Source organism: Myiozetetes cayanensis, unplaced genomic scaffold (assembly GCF_022539395.1).
Source record: "Myiozetetes cayanensis isolate MyiCay16 unplaced genomic scaffold, myiCay2020 scf13, whole genome shotgun sequence".
NCBI lineage: Eukaryota > Metazoa > Chordata > Aves > Passeriformes > Tyrannidae > Myiozetetes > Myiozetetes cayanensis.
Window position 1 is genome coordinate 7,302,638 of NW_026086937.1, and position 19,645 is coordinate 7,322,282.

General features: G+C 48.2%; 1 protein-coding gene across 5 annotated transcripts in view; it reads right to left on the minus strand.

The window, feature by feature from the left end:
• The window catches only part of ST6GAL1 (ST6 beta-galactoside alpha-2,6-sialyltransferase 1), a 38,636-nt gene extending 19,559 nt beyond the window's left edge, over positions 1–19,077 (minus strand). For 2 of the 5 annotated variants that reach the window (XM_050308195.1, XM_050308198.1), the window contains exon 1: positions 9,190–16,373. The gene's annotated coding sequence lies outside the window, so the exon portion shown is untranslated. Of the gene's footprint in view, positions 1–5,654; positions 6,017–9,189; positions 16,374–19,001 lie in introns of those variants that run through there. The other 3 variants (XM_050308196.1, XM_050308197.1, XM_050308200.1) reach the window with 3 other exon arrangements.
• Positions 19,078–19,645: the final 568 nt, after the last annotated feature.

Here is a 19,645-nt window from a genome sequence, read left to right on the forward strand (position 1 = left end):
AAGAAAGTTTTGCCCCCAGCTTTTGCTGGTGTATTTTTGAATGTTTTTATGTTCCCCTGGTATTTAATATAAGGCAGAAGCTGTCATTTCTGGCTGTGTCAGCGCTTTACTCCCCCTGTTTTTTAGGTCCTGTGTTGGTGTGGGAGGGTGGCTCTGCCTAGCACTGCCTCCCCTTCTGCACTAATTATGAGGCAGCTGCTTTGCTTTCACTCCCTGCAGAGGTTCTACCAGGCACCTGCAGAACCACAGTCACCATGAGCCATCAAGAACCAGGGCAAGAGGTGACCCACACTACTGTGGCTTCCCTCCTCCAGCTCCCACCACCCCAGATGCCTCCACAGGCACCAACACACACCAGGGCACAGTCTTAAATCAGCTTTAATAAACCACCTGACAGTAACAAGTATGACACATGCAGGGCAGCTGAACCAGGCAACATGAGCCTTGCTCAGCAAGACACTTGGAGACTACTACTGGTAACAAACCTCTTCCATTTCTAAAATCACCAGTTTCACATTCAACTGAAGAAACAGAAAGAAAGTACATCTTAGCATGCACAAACAGCACCAATTCCCAGAACCACTGCTTTTCCTCCCATATCCAGACCCCCGTGTGTCAGGACTTCACAAGTGAGTTTTTTGTTATCACTCAACTTCACCACAACCATTCCCAGACTAAAGCCAACAGTAAAAATCCCCCTACCCCACCCCAACTTTAAAAACCAGGATGTGATCACTCATCTATGACTATTTTCTTTACATGGAACATTACACCTTCAAATCAAACAAATCACTTCTGTTCCCCCCCCCCGCCTGTGTTTCTCTGCAAGGTTTGTCTTTCGAAATGAAAGGGAAGCGCGTCTTTATTTTAAATTAACAGCGTGTGGCAGGTCAACACTTAATGCCTCTGCAAATATCCTGGCGCGCCAAGACATGTAATTGGTATTCCCTGGCCCCAGGACAATAAATACACTGTGTGCCAGCAGCAGCCACACCACCCCTCAGGATAATATTTCTCTGACACCAGCCCTTCGCAGGTGGGCGCCATGTCCTTCTGTCTCAAGGACAATGCAATAACTTTACAACTGGAAGAGGACTCAATTTAACCTAAGACCTAGTCTTTCACTGACTGAAATAAACTTGCAGAAGTGTGCATCTGTCATTCCTGGTTTTCAGTCCAACAGCACTACCAAGATTTGCTTTTCTCTACATACCCAGAACTCATCAGCTCAACAGCAGCACTGCACCACACCAACTTCACTGGACAAAACAAGTAAGGTGGGAATTCTGGCTGTTGACTTCACAAAGCACTATTTAAACTATTTACTCTATGTTAACCAAAACCCTCCCTGAATTACATTTAAAACAAATCGGTTTTCACTAATTCATATTTTATAATGTAAGAGACACACAGATGTCAGGACTGTTCATCAAAAAATATCAGGTGCTGGAAAAAAAGGTAAGTCCTGACGGCAATAAAGAGAATACTAGAAAGGACACCCACTAGAGCCCATCAAAGCAAATAACCACCAGAGAAACTGTAAGAACAATCATGTAACAAGCACTTCAATAACTTATTTGGCAAAAATCAAAGTAGTTCCCTTCTATGAAAGGAACTTGAGGCATGGAAGACAAATGGAAACATCAAAACGAGGGTTAACTATTTTGCCTCTGATAGAAAAGGAGGCAGAAAAAAAATGTGTTACAATAATCAGATGTTTCTCCATAAATAAAACCCACTTGGCTTGCAGTCTCCTAGCCAAGGTGTCAGGAAAGCTGAACTGATACCACTTCTACCACATCTCAACAGTTTCACTGCTTAAACCAAGACTGAAGTGACCAGAGGAAAGCCAGGTGTAACCCAGCACAAGCTGTCGAGAAAGCCCTGATCCCAGCTCAGTGTCAGGCTGCAGCAGAGCAGCTGAGGGAGCAGATATGCAGGAATCAATAACCCCCAAGGTCCTGGATATCGTTAACTGTTGAAGCAGCAGGCAGGTTCCCAAAAGTCGGAATATTTGCAGTAGCAGATGTCAAATATGTGCTTTGCCAAGGCACATCAGCGAGTCACATCCTCGTGCAGAGAGCTCCCAGCATGGCTTGACTTCAGAGAGGAATAACAGCAAGTGCTGCTCTGTTTTTCAAACCAGGTCTGACTGATTCATCTGGTAACACTATCCCCCTGTAGCAGCATTTCAAATGTATCTGCTGTCAATAAGCCCACATGTATGTCGGTAGGGAAGTGACCTTGCCTAAATACAATTCAATTTTATGAATCACAGACAATATGTATAGCACAATTTCATAAATCATAGGCAAAATGCATAGCATAGCCATACCTGGACACCTAGATGTATTCAAAGACATTTAAAGAGGTTAAGACACTTCTCCCACCTCAAAGTTTCCCATATGTATTTATAAAAACAGAAAACATTAATGAAACTTTCCCGATAAAGCCTTCATATGAAACCTCCTTGCTCTTTTATTCCCTCAGCATCTCCCCAGATGCTTAGGAAAGGAAAGCAGGTTCAGCAGTACCTCATACCCAAACCCAAGACTATGTCCTTTGCTTAAGGATCCAGCATGGAGAACACTTGGCAGGAGCAAACAGGTGCCTCTCAAACCAGTTGCAATGACCAACTCTTTGGTGGGATGGAGGACTGGCATGGCCTAGCAACCTCCTCCAGCTGTAAGCTCCCAGAAACAGCATGCCATGCATCCGGCAGCTCCACAGTGCCAGGTATAACCCAGCCAAAGAATTCCCTTTTTCTTCCCCCCTTACACACCCTGGCAGCATCCCAGTGCTGGATCAGTGTGGCTTTGGGCATGGTATTAATGGATCAGAAGTGAAACAAATCTACACAGTTGCTGGAGGGAGGTAAACACCAAGCTTAAAACACAGTGGGGTTCAGAGACACCAATAAAGGCCATTTTAGTGTCTGCCTGTGTAATACCTCCAGCTCCCAGTGTTTTTAGTCTGCTTTCTTCTTCATCAGAAAACCAGGCATAAAGCCTGGAAAGCACTACCCATCTCCTGTCCCCAAACACATCACTCACTTCCTACGGTTGGCACTTCAGAAACAAGTCTGGCAGCAGAGCTTGCAGATGACAAGCGGATGGATCCCTCATGGATCTGAGCCACACCCCCACCTACCCCTTGAAGCAGGCAGCTTTCTGCCCTCTGGTATTTAAGCCCACAGAAACTCCACGCACATGGGAATTTGTGCTTCCCCTATGAAGGGTGCCATTGTGCCATCGCTGTGGCACTGCCTTACAGGCATGAGCAGACAGGAGGAACTCGGGCACTGCTCACAGCAGCAACGGCTCCTGGAATGTGCAGGATATTGCTTTCCCAGGGTGTCATCAAGGGTGGCCCATCTTCCCTGGGTCTGTGTAGTGCCAGGGGAGAAGCACAGCCACGGTCACCTTGTGTTTGCCTGTGCCTGACACAGCTGTGGGAGGGCTCCAGAGGGGCAGCCAGCTGTGGCTGAGAAAGCAGGGAAAAAGGGAGACTGCCAGTGAATCTCAGCACAAATGTGTTTTTCATCAGAGCCACGTAACAACTTGCAGCATGGAGGGAGAGATCTAGACAGGTAATTCCAGCAAAAACATAAGTTACTCCCTAAAGCGGTAAAGGAGGCCCCTGACATTTTTGTATCTCCTCCACTCGGTATTTGCTCTCATACTGCTTCTAGCACAGTTCTGCAGTCTTTCTCTGAGCCTTCCAGAGCAAGGAAAGATCCCTGTCTTCCCCCACAACCTGACAGCGCTTGGCTGGATGAAGGGATGAGATATGGGAGGAGGAATGAGATATGAGGGATGGGAGGAAGACGTTCTTGCCCAGAGCTGGACTCTTGCACACAAGCACATATAGCTCTTCCTGGCCACTCAGTGCCACCTGGCCACAAAGACACCAGACTTCCTCTTTCATTAAGAGAATTACCCTCAAACACAGAAGTCAGGCATCTGTCATGCCTAGGATGGATGGCTTGGAAAGGGAAGGGAAGCTCAAAAAAGCACACATAAAAAAATCAAAGGGGTGGAAGGGAGCGTTCCTTATGAATTCTGTTGGTGTCCTGCTGCTGAAAAATGCAGAAACCCATGTAGCTGGTTACACCATTCTTGGAAAGTTTCTTTTTGTTGTTTTTCACCTGACTCCAACCCCCTTTGATCAGACATTGCCTCCCAGTAGGGATGGAAACATGGCACACATGGGGGTGACCAGCAGGTCAGCTTTGAAGGTACAAACCTGACCCAAAGTACAGCACTGAAGTAGATGCCTTCAACTTAATCGAATTTATGCTGCACTGCTCTTCCTTGGGATCATCCCAAAGTCCAGCCAGTTCTTTTAACTAACACCTCAACAACCCAGACACAGGTCAAAGAGTTCCAGTGGGGTTTCTTCCACCTCAAAAGAAGGAAACTGCACCACAGCATCAAATACTTGACATTAAGTAGAAACAAATATTTACCAGGAAGAAGTTACAGAATACTGCAAATCCTAGCTGTAAGCTGAGGCTGAGCAGGAAACACTACCTAGAGTAATCTCTTACAACAACACACCTCAATGTACCACAAAGGTAAGTGCAAGGGCCAAACCATCCACATCCCAGCAGCAGCAGCATCCCGTGCAGACAAGGAATCTGTAGAAATTCAGCTGAGATGTTCCACATGCACAGGGGTGGCTGCCTGGAGGTGACTCACAGAGCACCTTGGGAGGACACCATGCTTTCCTGCTCCACAGGAGGAGCTGGGTGTTCCCTACAGTAGTGGTCTCCCATGCCACAATTCCCACACAGTGCTCAAGGCTGCAAGGCTGATCTCATGCCACCTCTAGCACAAGGCCACCTCTTCTTGCTGCTCAACATCCCATCCAAGCTCAAAGTGGAAAAGCACTGGGCTTGAAGTTCACTGAACTTTAAACAAGGCTGACTTTTGATCAGGCCCAGACCAAGCTTTAGATTAAAAGTTACTCATTCATTTTATTTAAACAAATCTGCCTGCCTTTACTCCAGCACACTTTAAAGGGACAAGTTTAAGTATTTCATTTGGGAATGCCATCACAGTCTCATGAGAGTTGATCCCAGATGATCCTTCATCTCCTTTTTCGTTCCTCTTCCTGCCAAAAGGATCCTTTTGGATGCTTTGGTACAGCAATGCACCTCCCTCTCCTCTCCACAAGCTCCCCTCCAGGTTCTCAGGGTGGCAGCTTGGCTGCTACCACACCATATTTTAATCTTGCACAGGCATCTGAAGGTACAAAGTCCTGGATATCTCTTGACAGCAGGAGCACAATTTTTCTTTCCTCCTCATGCCATTATACCAGTATCCCCCAAGGCTAAACTGGCAGAGAACCCCCGGGTTTGCTGGTTAGAGTATCTCCTCTCATGTAGGAGGAACCACAGCACCCCAATATGAAAGCGAAGAAAAACAGTAGGGAAGCCTAGCAGAGTTGTCTTACACTATTTTAGGATTATTAGTTTGCATTTCACTGGTCTTTTTGTTTGTGTTTTTTTGGTTTGTTTTTTTTTTTTTAATTTTTATATTCAAGAATCAAGCCAATTCAGCTAAGGTGGTTCTGCTTCCACTGAGACATGTATTGCTCTCTCTCTTGGATTTATAATACGCATACTTAAATACTTACATACATATCCTCACCTATTTTTGAGTTAGGAAATAATGCATTCACAATACAGAGATACTGCCAAAATAAAAGCTTTTTCACAGGTTGTCCAACATGAATATAGGCCAGAGTTGTACATTGTCAAGGGAATCACTTTTACCAAGTGTTATCTCTGAATTTTCTTTCTTTATTCTAAACAAACATAGAAATGACTAGTTAAAATGCATCAGCCTGATGAATATTTTCTGAAGTCTGCTAGAACAGCAATTTTTAATTTTTTTCCCCCCCCAAAGTACAAGGCTAAAAACATTACAAGCCTGACCCAGTTTACAGGTTCCTCTCACTTTGGGTTGTACATAAAGCTGGATCTCTGTATGGCATTATCTGCAGCCATCTCAACAAGGGGACGCATTAGTGCTTCACAGACTTGCAGCAAACCTCCCATGCCCCTTTTGGGAGCTCTTTAAAAGCTGAGCAAGCAGAGCTCTTTCAGAGATCTAGAGCAGATTAGGACCCAAAGAGGTGAAAAACCATTAGCGTGAGAGCAGGGAAGCAGAGCAGAAATTTCCCACACGCTTGTCTCGGGGCACCAGCTCCCCTGAACCCTCTGACGTGGGCAGGAGCTGCTGCCAGGGCAGAGGGAGGCCCGTGCTCTGCACTGCTGATCACACGCGGTGCGGCAGCGACGGCGGTTTCGGCGCTCGCCACTGCCGGCAGCAGTACCTGAAAGAGCTATTTTAGGAGACCAAGGATGCACAGCGCTGTGGGGAGCAGGGGGGAGGGCTGGAGGTGGAGATACACGCTACCTGCGAGGAACCAGGTGCCTTCCTGGTGGGTCTGCATCTCCAGGACTCTCCTCTTCCTCCTAGGAAATCTCTCCCAAGGCCCTTCACATCCCCTCCAGCACCTGCACTGCACGAGGGGGCACCCTAGTTTCTGTGGCCTTACCCCACAGGAAAGTGTGCAGGAAGCAGCAGGAAGCTGCTTTCCTGCCCTGGTGAGATGCCACCTCCAGCCCTCCTCCTACCCTCCACAAGCCTTTCTTCTTGGAAGTCCTTTCCTTGCATGCATTTTCAGATCTGAGTTGGTGGGAAAAGCTGACCACTGTGTGCAGTGCCTGTCCTGGGCTCATGCCCTCTACTCACCGTGGTTTTTCAAAGCTAATGCAGGAGTCCCACAAAATGCTTCAAGGGCAAAACAACGTCTGAGGGGAGTGTCTTCTGCCACAGCAAGGACCTCATGCACGTCAAAGAGTAGAAGCCATGAGTATATAGGAACAGGCTGGCAGAGTGACCACAGAGCCACACGCCCCAACAGCCAGCTCCTGATAGAGCAGCTGCCCCAAACTGCTGGCAGTGGTGGGGACACCTCTACAGCACACAGAAAGCTGCAGCAAAAACAAGCAGGTGGGTTTGCACTGCACTTCAGCACGAGCAGACAGAATTAACTGCTCTTACACAATACGATCACATCTGCACCGTCCTGTTATTGTGAAAGAAAACTGTGTTTTAGTACGCGGTCGAAGGTTTTGCTGATCACACTCCACTGGTCTGGACACCCACCCTGGAAACCACTGCTGAACCTGGACTCGACACACCGAAGCTCATCTCCTCCACCATCAACCACCTACACCCAACACATAATATCCTCTTTTCCAACAGGCAGGCTCTGCCCCTTTCCAGAGGGGGAGAGGGTCAGAGGCTCCCACACAGCCACAGGGAGCACTGGATTGTGAAGGGAGGGGTGGGCCAATTTTTGGTTTTACTTCCCTATTTCAGATGTACCCAAAGGAGGAAAGAGAAAAGTCCCTTTTCCATTTAAGTTTTTAACATATAACAGTGTAACTGCTGATAAGAGGGCTAGGCAGACAGAGAGGTACAGATATTACAGACCAAATACATCACTTTGCTGGTTTTCAAACATCCAACTCCCCCAGCAGCCATGGCATATTGCAAGCCAGGCCTAACCAGGCTGCCTAGTCTAAAACTGTACTTAGTAACAGGGAGCTGTTTGGGGTTCAAGAGGAAGAGTTCTGAGTGTTTTGAAAGGGGCTAAAGATTTCATTCTGGCACAAACGGAAGGTGACTCTTCAGTGTTACCAACACACATTAAGAGGAGGAATATCTCTGCACTAAAAGTGAATCTGAGCTTGAAAGGTTAGCTTAGTTTTGGATTTCAGAGGAACAAGGAAGAAAAACAGAACTAAAAAAACCTCCCCTTGTTTCCCAAGAACAACAAAAAATGAGAAGTTTTGCAGGGGCTGAGCTCCATGGCTGACCTGCTTCTTTAAACCTCTGTTCTACACCCAAATCCCACCTAACTAGAAGTCAAATTGTCTCCAGCTTAGTTTTCTTTTCCCCATGCAAAGAGCAACTGCCAAAGATGTCCAAGAAAACGTGCCACACTTTTTCTTTTCCACTCACCCACCTCCCGCAGTGTGTTCCCACTCCTGCCAGTGCTCCCCAGGCTCCACACAACTCTGTCTTGATCTCTGTGCAAATCTGGGCTGCTCTCTGCCCTCTTTGGGGTGGAAATCCAGCAGCCCCCAGGGCAGGCAGGCTGCTGGAGCTCCACCAGCCCTGCCCAAGCATTTCAGTTTGCAATGCTAAAGGTAACAAAACACTGGGAGGGACAAGTGTTCCTCAGCCAGAAAGGAAGAAAGGGTGGTGCATTTTCCATATTAAAGATTCAGGTTTTAAGCAGAGGAGAGAAGATTAGCATATATCAAGCAGAAGAGGAAGTGGGGAGCAATAGCTGGCACTCCTCATGCCAGCAGTTTAAGGATTCAGAGAAGCAGCTAGACAACAAGGTCCTCCCAAACCATCTTCACATATGAAAACAGGTATAAACCCAACACTTAACATTTGCATTTGCCTCTAAAAATGGTCCCTACCAAGTGAGCTTTCCTGTGCACGAGAAAAGAGGTGCATGAGCACCTTCCTCAGTCACTGCAATGGCTCACGTGACCCAGCCTTCTGGGCTAGCTTATCATTCCTGAGAGCAGCTCCCAAGCCTTGCAGTGCTGAGATAAGGGGCAGGATGCCAGTGGGGAAGGGTGACAGACAGGCAAAGTAGTGGCACTACCACCAAAAGCACTTCAGACATGTTCAGAGGAAGTCTGAAAGTAGGCAGCTAACTACTCTAACCCAGAACCATAGGCAATATCCCCAGAGGGTTTCCATGGAAAGCCCTTACCAAAATGAGCCCCAACACACATCTTATATTCATTTTACGCAAGGCACAATAAATACTGGATCTCAGACATGAATCTCTGGCACACTCCCAATATGTGTCAGTTTCTACAAGGGCTCCCACAAGAAGCAGAACAAATGTTTTTTTTTCTTTAAAAGAGAAATATAGGATAGTTGCAAAGGGAATAGCAGAGAACCCTTCTCATTTTCTTTACCGCCCTCCCAGCTCTGCAATCAAGACGAGACAGCCCCAGTGCCAACAGCGGTGCCTCTGAATGTGCACGGCCTTGCCATGCCAACAGCAGTCCTGCTCCTGCTGCAGGCATGTGGAAGTGAAAAAGGGAGCACTGAAAAGAAAAAGAAGAGCCACGGTCATCACCTTCATCTCCAGGTTCCTTTGCTGCCCACAGCAGTTCCTTGTCATTGCCTTCCAGGCAGCAGTAGGTTGCCAGGTAAGATCTGTAGGAGGTGCCACCACGGGGAGCGCATCTGTGCAATTCTTCATGCTCTCATGTCCCTTTTAATCAAATTCTCTAGCCTAGGAAAGAAATCAAGATGTTAGACAGCTACATCAGACTGATCAGAAGTCACTGGACAGGGGACTACAACCACCAGCCAGGACCACACAGCAAATAAGCAGTGACACAGAAACACTAGAGCATGCAGATACTGCTGTGCCCACACCACAGGCAAGGGTATCCCGGGTAAGATCAACAAGCGAGCTGCCAACACCTCTAAAATAACTTGGGCTTGAGTAAAACAGCACACAGAGCCTTGTTTTGAAGGCAAAATCTGCTGGTGAACACCTGCTGTCTGCAGAACTTCCCAGAGTCTAAAGCCAGGAGCCAGGGTCAGGGAGAGCTGGTAATATTGAAATCAGGGCAGAAGAACTCACCATTAGTGCTGGGTGTATGGGTTTCTATGGAGTTCTGAGCAATGCAACCTGTACAAACACACCTGCAAAGACCCTGTTGAGGATCCCTCTCCCACTGAACCATCCACAGCAAAAACCACTGCCTACCCTGACACAACAGAGCAGTGATGCACTGCACTTAACTGATGACCCTTGCTGGAAACACAAAAGAGCCTTTACAGAGTTTATATTTCTAACCTCTCCCCCACTTCTAAAAGAAACTCAGTGCAACTGCAGCACGTGTCCTAAAATCCTCTTAAATGAGCCATTAATCACAAGACTGTTTAGCAAGTGAGAGCACACAGTCCGCTCGAAAAAAGCTGCCTCCCATAATTATCCTGCCTTGGGCAAGTTTCCAGTGTATGTGCATGGCCTGGCATATGTTTCACCTCGAGTCCAGCAGCTCAGGTTTCTGCTCTCAGCAGGGAACCCAAGCACACAGAGCTTAGGAAGAGGTCCCAATATGTCCATAACTCAAATTAATGCCAGCTTGAACCATTCAAGGACCCTAACGCAGTGCAGTTCACCATGGCAGGGGAGGGAAATGACCTGTGCAAATTATGGCTAATCCAATCTCTCACTCAGCAGCAGTCTTATCTAGGCATTATCCCACCAGGATCTTTTTCCACAACTACCAAATAAGCAGAAGTTTCTCACTGCTTTCCTCAGACAAGATACTACAAAGACCAATATTTTCATTTCAAATCCATCTTGCTCAAGATGAATTCAACTTCCTTGATCCTGCTCCCCAAACCAGAGTTGAAGAATTGCTCATTTTTCCAGTGAGTAACACCAAAGTAGCTTCTCCACAGGCTTTTTTTAATGGGGTAGATTTTGCAGCTTATCTGCTCCAAACCATTACACCTACTTTTTGACACAAACACACAGCTAATAGGCTCCTCGTAACCAGCTATAAAAAATTTCGTTAGAACTACTGGTAACAGTAACCAACAGCTAAGTTCAGTTTTCAGAAAGATAACAAGTGCAACTACAGAGAAGAGGTAGAATGGATCTGGACATTTGAAGAGGGGTTTGGGTTTTTTGGTTGTTTTGTGGCTGCCTTTTTTTTTTTTTCCTGGAGTTTGTTTTCATGAAACATAAAAGAAAGCAAGCCAAGGATGTGGGAGGGCTAAGAGATGCTCAATGACCAGGGAGACCCAAATCTCTCTAGGAGATGGCAGCTTAGGAATCTGCCAAGAACTGAAATGGGCTAGAAGGAGCAATACTGGAAGGAAGAGCAGGTTTCTTGGAGCATACGGCTAGCCAGGAATTTAGCTGAAGAAAATGCTTTAAAACAACTTCAAGATTGTGACACACAGCATTAAAACATGCAATAGCCTGTGGGGCAACCTCAGGTGGGGAGAAGCAGGACATGATAACCTTCACTCCCAGGCTGAGTGTTTTCACTTCAGAAAAACAGCCAGCAATGGACAAAGCCAGTGACAGAACCCTTCCCACCAGCACAGCCCGTGCTTACCAAAGCCCTGGCAGGCGGCCTTAGGGCAGCCATGGTGGCTCAGGCTCTCCAGAAGTCATGACCACCATCATCCCAAAGTCCCCAGCACCAGCTGGCCCAGAACAGCACACGCTGGGGCTGCATGACTGGGGGACACGGGGACTGGCAGCATGGTCACAGCTGCCCCCTCCACCTACTGCAAACCCTGTGCCATGTTCAGTCACACCCCAGGTTCATTTTCTTTCAGATCAGGGAGTTATGGCATCCAGGGGAGATCCACATGGGTAGGAGCTGGGAAGAAAGATCTGAGATCTCCTGACAGCAGTGACTGGTTTCATCAGCTCAGCTGCCAGACCCAGACGAGGTGCTGAGCAGGCCAAGCACCGCCCAATGAGGGTTCTGACAGATGGGGAGGGCTGAGGCTCAGCCTAAACCCTGCTGCAGCAGAGCTAAGCCGTGAGCAGAAGGGGCTGGGGCAGAGCCCTTTCCTGCCCTGCAGGCTCCCAGGCAGCCACCCCACCGCTCAGCCCTGGTGCAGCACGGCAGGCCATGACGGTCACGCCTGAGGGCACTGCACAGATGTGAAACGCAGGCACCAGCCAGGCAACGATTAGAGGAAAATTACACATTTCAAACATCACCTGCAGGGCTTGACTTGCTGTCCTCACCCAGTGTAAAATCTCAGCTCAGATGCTGCAAAGGAATAGTGGGGAGAAGTCATTTCTGCAATACCTCAAAAATGTGAGGCTTCCAGAGTGTTGTCTGCATGGAGACAGATAGGAAGAATCAAGCCAAATTAATGTCAGGAATTAATTTTAAAAGTATGAGTTAACATGCATTAATGACCTTGGTACACCCCCACATCTGTAGCTATGGTAAGCTTAAATTTCCTTCATTCCTATTTACTTCCAGCATGAACTAAACTGATTTTAATTAAGTGTCCACACTGAAACTTAACATCATTTCCGACACCAAATTTCACAACTAATCTTTAATTAAGCTTTCTGAATTTTTCTCCTTAGATTGCAAGTATATGATCCTCTGTCTAATTAAACAATCCATCCATGAATATTTAATAAAATAGTTAGCCAATTGCACTCCCTAATAACTAGGAAAACTTCTCAACCTTAGAGTACAAAGTTCAACTGAAAGATAGGGGTGTTTTGTAAAGTGATTTACAAAATGATAAGAAGTTTCCAAAATTGAAAGTGAGAAAGCAGAGGTGAGCTATGACACACTGAAAAATTAAATTGATTTTTACCCCAGGTGCAGATTTGAAGGAGTTTCCGTTGGTTTTTAAAAACACACTTTGAACCACATTTGAAATTGCTGAGCCACATCCACAGGGCCTAAAATAATTCCCAGTCCACACCCACGCTATTATAAAAGAATAAAATAGAAGACAGAATTAGTGACTGCTCTGAAAGCCAGCACACAGATCCAAAGAAAATTAGATTCTTTCCATGCAACTCTCCCTCCTCTCTGCACTTTTCAGACCCCTCTGTTAAAGCAGGCCAGATGTGTGTGATGTGCCCACATCACATGGAGCCACTGCTCAGTGCCAAATCTCCAGCACCTTTTCAGACTCCTCCATCCAGAGGTGAGCTGCTCAGTCTGCAGGATTCAAGACGGCTGTTCTTTAATTACAGGTTAAATTAAATCGAGGAGCCTGAAAATGCCAGTGATCCTTCACTTTGTAGGACGAGGCAGAAAGCCTGACTAACCCATCACACAAGGCATTCCTGAATCAAAGTGGCCTTCCAGCACTGCTGTTCTTTGCTCTCCAGCTGGGCACTCCCACGGCTCTCAAAATACCCTTTCATGTCACAGGCAAAAGCAACACTTATTTCTATCAATGCCATTTTTGCCTTTGGGAATCCCCCTGCCTCCAATTAAAACACACCCAGGGGACTATTTCATCTGTGCTCCCGATTCCTTCAACCTGAATCCCACCTGTGTTCCACTAAAGCCTGCCCCTGCAGCGTTTGTTGGAGATCCACCTTTCTTGCAGGCTCCCTTCAAGTACTGGAAGGCTGCAATTAGGTCACCCCTAACACTTCTCTTCTCCAGGCTGAACAATCCCAATTCTCTCAGCCTTTCCTCATAGCAGAGCTGCTCCATCCCTCTAATCATTCTGGTGGCCTCCTCCAGACTTGCTCCAACAGGTCCATGTCCTTCCTGTGCTGCAGACCCCAGAGCTGGAAGCAGCACTGCATGTGGGGTCTCACACAAGCAACAGTGAGATTAGCTTTATCCCAGCTATTACGATCTCGTACATCTAAATTTCTAATTTCTTTAAGACCCCTTGCAAGCACAAAGGATGGCAGGATTACAGTCAGGTCAGCGGGATAACCAAGAATTTAGACAGTTATTCTCTACTGCTGAACCAAAGTTATGTTATGTATATATGTAAGTAGTTCTGCAGAACTAAACCTTTGGGGAATGACAAGAAATCCCTAAAACCAAACAAATAAACATTAACAACCCAACTTATGTAACAAAGGATTATCCTCAAATTTTCAGTCTTGCTAGGCAATGCAACTCAGAGCAAAGGCACCTTCTCTGAGCAATCAGTGATTCTTATTTATTTATTTAAAATGCAAACTAATTGCTTTCGAAGTGCTCTGTGCCTCAGCCACTGTGCTCAGAAGGCACAGAGCTCGAAGACTTTCCTGAGGATTCTGCTTTATAAACAAATGTAGGGGTAGGAAAAAAATTACTCTGGTACTGCCCATTAAAGATTATTCCAAGGTAAAAAGCAGGTCCTTGAGATGAGCACGAGGAAACCAGGACTACAGATTTCTTTTAGTCCCCAGGAGATCCACTTTAGAAAGCAGCTATCGTTGCTGCATGACTGCCATGGCAATTTTTAATGTCATCCCATCCCAGTGGGCATCACCACACTCTCCCCACAGACTCAGGACTCTGCTGGCACACGCAGGTTATTTGCAGAAAATCCAGCGAACGAAGTCAGGCTGATTGGAACACCTTTGGTTGCCTAATCAGCAAGTGCTGTACCACAAAGACAAAGGCAAGTCATAATGCATATTAATAAGTTAAACCCTGCTGTCAACAATCTCTATTTTTCTGCAAAATTCTACAGCTGAAAATCCAAACTGCTGCAGCAATCCTAAGAGGACGGATGCAATACTGATGAGGGGAGCACTAACTTGTTTCCCTCACCCCCAGGAGTCCCAGGCATAAGCCTGGGCTGTCTGACAAACACTCCTGCCAGTGCCATGGGAGCTGCTGAACAGCTCAGTGTGCAAAATACAGCCAGCCAGATTGGCATCCTGTGCTGGATGGTTTGGGCTCTCCACTTCCTCCGGCAGACCGAGGCACGCACCAGCACCAGCTTCCCTCAGTTCGTTTGCAGTAGCTGCCAGTGCCCGGTGGGAACACACATCAGGAGCACAGAAGAACAGTCAGGAGCACAGTCTGGCCCAGAGCTCTCCTCTGCCTGTACCAATGCACCATTCCCAGGCAAAGGAGTCTGGGGAACAGGAGACAACATACAAAAAGCAAAGACCTCCCTGCACTTCAGCATCCTGTTGGTAAAAGGGGGGGGATGTTCTGTGCAGTGTTTCCACTTTAAATACAGGTCTCACCAACAGACCTTTCTTCAGCTACTACAGAAAAAGAAACAGCCAAATGCTGTGTTGCAGCTTTCTGCACAACCTCTGCTTGAGAACGGACACTGTGGTAACTTGTGAGCTACAGACCACGAGCAAATATTTAAGAACATCTGATAACTTACTGGTAGAGCTGCAAGTTCAGAGACACCCCAAGCCAAGCACCTCAGGCAGCTTCCAAATGCTGCAGAGGGACCAGCAAACCCAAGCTAGACAGAGGCAGCACTTGGAACCTGCTGAGACAAAACCAGAGGACAGACTTCCTCTCTTCCAATTTCACGAATCCCAGTTCTAGTTTCACAGACAAGCTCCTGGCCCATGTGCAGTCTACTGGTACATGCTGGGAAGCACAAGCACACCAGTACATGCACTTCTTGTTGCTTCCCAGCATTCTTCAAACCAAGGGATCTATTCCACAGAGCTGAAATCATAATGACAGCTAGGAATGGGTTTAAGTGCTGCCTTAAAACAACCGAGTCACTGTTTTGCAGACCCAGTTCTGGACTCTCCTTTTTATCATCGTTCACCTCCTCACTCTGGAACCAGTAGGAAAATTCATCTGTAAGTGGAAGAAGTAGATATGCATTAACATCAATATCATCAGTGACCCGCAGGGAGAGGTTATACAGAAGAAGCTTTGGGCTTACGTCTCACTAAAGGCTGAGCTTGCAGAACATACTTCAGAAAGGCAATAAAACTTCTTTCTTACCTATAAGCAACTGGCTCAAATATATAAGTTTTTCCAAGGTTTTTAATCACAAAAGTGATTAGAGGATCTGATAACAATGGTCTCTGCTGGCTAGACATCTAAGAGCATTTTATACTGAAAGCATCTTATTTCATCTTCTAGGTTTTTCATGAGCACAATTAAAAGAACATTCAAAGGAACCACTTACATTTCACACTTCATTGACAGTCAAGCAGCACAGACTTCAAGCACATCTGAAGTCACCAGGAGTTTTAGTAAATCCCTACATAATCTCAATGAAAATGTTCTTCAAACACAAAGATCTCTAGCAGCTGGGCCACCTTTAACTCAGAAACAAAGCCCATTCCTGGTGAAGCAGTTAAAGTGAAAGCTGGAATATGTAGGTCAGCAATCTAAGAGGGGCTAAGGTTAAGACAAAGTCTCAGATTGATTCATAATGCTCTTTGATTGCTAATCCTGTGTAGAATTGTGATTTACATCACTCTACCAAAATCTGAGGGCTATGGAAAAGATCCGTGCACTTTTCAGAAGATCATCAAGACAATTCTGTCCGATCTTTCACTGGGATATTTATGAGTGTTGAGTAGAGAACGGGAAAATGACATTTTCACCAAGAGCTGTGTGCACCACTGAGCCTCTCCTGTGGAAAAGGAGGAGGACCATAACTCTGTGGCATCATTCCTGCCCTTCCCAAAGCTGCCGATTCAACAGATCAAGGGGGTCAGGAGGAGCACTGGACATCAAAGAACTTGAGTTCAAATACCTCCTCCATGTAAGTCAGCCTGTGAGCAAAGGGCAGGGCAACCTGACATGGATTTGGGCCAGCACCCATTACCATCCTCCAGTTCTTACAGCCTGGAGCAAGACAGGAGCTGGGTGAGATATGTCCTGCCAAGGGCCTGTGGTTAAAGGTGCCTGTATGGGCAGTGCCATGGACTCCCTCCAGTGCAGGGGCTGCCCTTCAGTGTCCCTGTGTCTTCCAACAGAGGCCAGCAGGGACATAAGCCTCTGAATATACAGTAATCTGCTTCTGCAGCAGTTTCTCCTGCACCACTGTCTCAAGGACAGAGTTAAGATACAATATATTACAAGCTGCATCTGCTTTGCCCTTTATTAGACCACCCCTGTCCACCTCATACTGGCACCTCTAGTTCCTCCCACGCATTTCCAGCTCCTGCAGGAGATGACTCTGCCAGCAGTCACTGCAAACCAAGGTTTAAGTACTTGCCTATTTTGTCCCTGGAAAACTAGGTCTCTGTGAACAATGACACACCTTCATTTCCACTGCTTGGTTTTAATCAAGTTAGAGTATTTGCAAACAAACAGTAGTGAGCAGAGCAAGCAACCTGCTCATCAAAGACTCACCAACAAACACCTTTGTGTCAAGGAATTAGGTAGAGATGATCATGTATTTCTCCTGTTTTCTGAAACCTGACCTCACATTTGCTGCCAGCAGGAGACATGTACACACCCAGCTGAGCACTGCAGCTCCAGTGATTATGTGGTACCTCACTGCACCTCAGGCCGGCCACCTCTTTGGCCAGAGGAACACATTTTGTCAGGGGATCCACGATGTTCCTTCAAAGCCCACAAAACAGACCCCATTCCACAGTATTTTGCTTACCTAAGGGAAGCAAGCACTAAGACAGATTTATGTGGAGCCAAGCTGCAGCCCTGCATAGCTGTCCTGTCCCCAGCACCGACAGCAGCTGTGCCCGAGGTTCCCCAGCACACACCTCAGCACTGCAGAGCTGCTTGTCTCTGCAGCACCATCACCAAATCAACTCATTTGCTGAACCAGAAGGAAACAGATGATTTACCTGGACTCAGCACCTGGATCACCTCCAGAGCAGCAGCTTATGCCACAGCAAGGAGAGCAGCTGCCCGGAACGAAGGAGCCCAGGAAACGGGCTGTCTGTCCTCAGAGGTACCCAGGTCTGCTGACTTCAACCCCTCATGCCCTCACCCTCCAACATTAAGAACTGCAGCTAATAAGAAAAGTTTGCCTCATTAGACACTCTTGGCCTCTGTCCCAGGGGCCTTCTGGGGAAGATTTTTCCTGGTAATATTCTTCCTCCCAAGGAACATTTAGCATCACTCCTATCTATATGAACTCCTCACCTCTCTAGAGCTTCACCTAAATCATCCCTGACACAGTAACAAAGCACAAGGGATGTGTGTTTGTTACCTTGTCCTGGATCCCAGCAGATGAGGGCAACTCTCCAAGATGCACAGCAAAGGTCAATAACCAGGTTTAGCAGCAAAAGCCGAGGACAGAAAGCTGTCCCTTTGCCCCTCAGTAACATACCTCAGGTACACCTGCCCCATTCTGCTGGGGTCTCCATCTACAAACTCCTCTCTGAAAGCAGAAGAATGATGTAGGCTTGAATCACTGCTCTCCAATATATTTAAGGTTATCCTGGCTCAGAAAAATGATTCCACAATCCTTTGTGTGAGGAGGGTTATAAAATCCCGTTAGGTTAACTACCAGTCCTGGGGCAAGTGCAGTCTTGTGAACGTGTCACTAAAGGAGGAGTTGCACATAGCAAGTTAAGATTCATTCCTCACATATTAATAGGCAGCTCTGGTTTCTCACTCCCTCACAGCCAGGAAAATCTCCTGCTAGATCCAGCTGCCCCACGACGGCACCTTTCCCCTCTCAGATATTTGTTTTGACACTGTCGGTGATTAAAACCAGTTGCAGCAAGCGGATATGGAAACAGCAAAGGGCAGCAGCAGTTCCCATTCCTTCAGCCCCTGCTCCCCTTCCACCGCCCTGATTTACCGGGGCTCATAAACACAGCAACAAAGATTTGCCCTGAAAGAAAAGCCTAGAGCACGGCAGAACAGAAGACACATCACATATTATTCAGTCTCTCTGCAGCCTGACCCGCTGTGCGCTATAAGAAACGAATGCAGCTACTTCTAAAATTACTCAGAGCGCGTATCCCTTGCTACAACTCGCGGGTCCGTGCGGGCTGACCCAGGCCAGCTAAGATCTGCCAAAATTTAGGCGAGGGTAAGCACAAGCCGAAGGAAAGGCAGGGGCCGCGGTCTGCCTCATCCCCCGCCCATCCTCTCTCCCTCAGTGGCGGAACCGCGCGGGCTCCGCGCCCACCACCGAGTTTGGTGCTGGCAAAGCCCCGCCGAGCGGGGAGAGAAGCCGGGGCAGGGGTGACGGGGAGCCAGGGCAGCCACGGCCACACACGTCTGCCGCTTCCAAGTTTATATTGATGGGGTTATAGTGATAAATGATAATAAGAATTAATAAAGTTACGAGCTGGCGCTCGACCGCCCCACGCCGCTCCCCGGAGCCCACCCACACCCGCGGGTCCGCCTCACGCCGAAGTGGAAACCCCTGAGGGCGACGGGGCCGGGCTGGGCGCGGCCCTTCCCGCCCTCCCACGGCACCTGCGACCACGCCTGCCCCTCAGGCAGTGCCTCTCTGCCCGCCGACCCTCCGCTATCCTCCGCCGCTCACCGCCAGCCCGGCCCCGCCGGCCCTCGGCCGGTCCCTCACTCACCGCCGCCGCCCGCCTTTGTTGCCGCCGCGGCCGAGGCATTTAAGGCGCTGAGGCGGGGGGGCGGGGGCCGCCGCTCGGGGGAGGCGCCGCCGCCAGCCCGGCTAGCTAGGCGGGCACGGGGCATCCTCCGCACCCTGCCCGTCCTCCCACCTTGGCAGAGCTGCGGAGAGGAGGAGCGGTGCCTCTGAGCGGCCGCCCCCCAGCACAGCACAGCCTGGGTACCCCTTCAGCCCGGGCAGCGGTGACACCGGGCTGGGGAGGGGCTCGCTCGGGACCGCCTGTGCCTGGCAGAACGTGTCCCCAGCTCTCCGCAGCACCCCGGGGTAGGAGCCTCCCCCTGCCCGCCGGCCTCGGGGATGTCGCTCTGGAAAGGCGCAAAAAGCGATCGTCCCCGTTACTGGCACGGGCAGAGCTGCCATCCAACTCCATCACTACGGGCTCATTTTGAGTAGACACTGCAGATACGTCAATACTTCATTAGCGAGCCGCAGGCAGCCTCCCCCAGCACCTATTTTAGGGCCGCCCCGGGAGAGCCCTCTGGCCTACGGCTCCCTCGGGTCCACCGAGGGATGCCCGTGGCATGGAAAACGGGGCACATGGC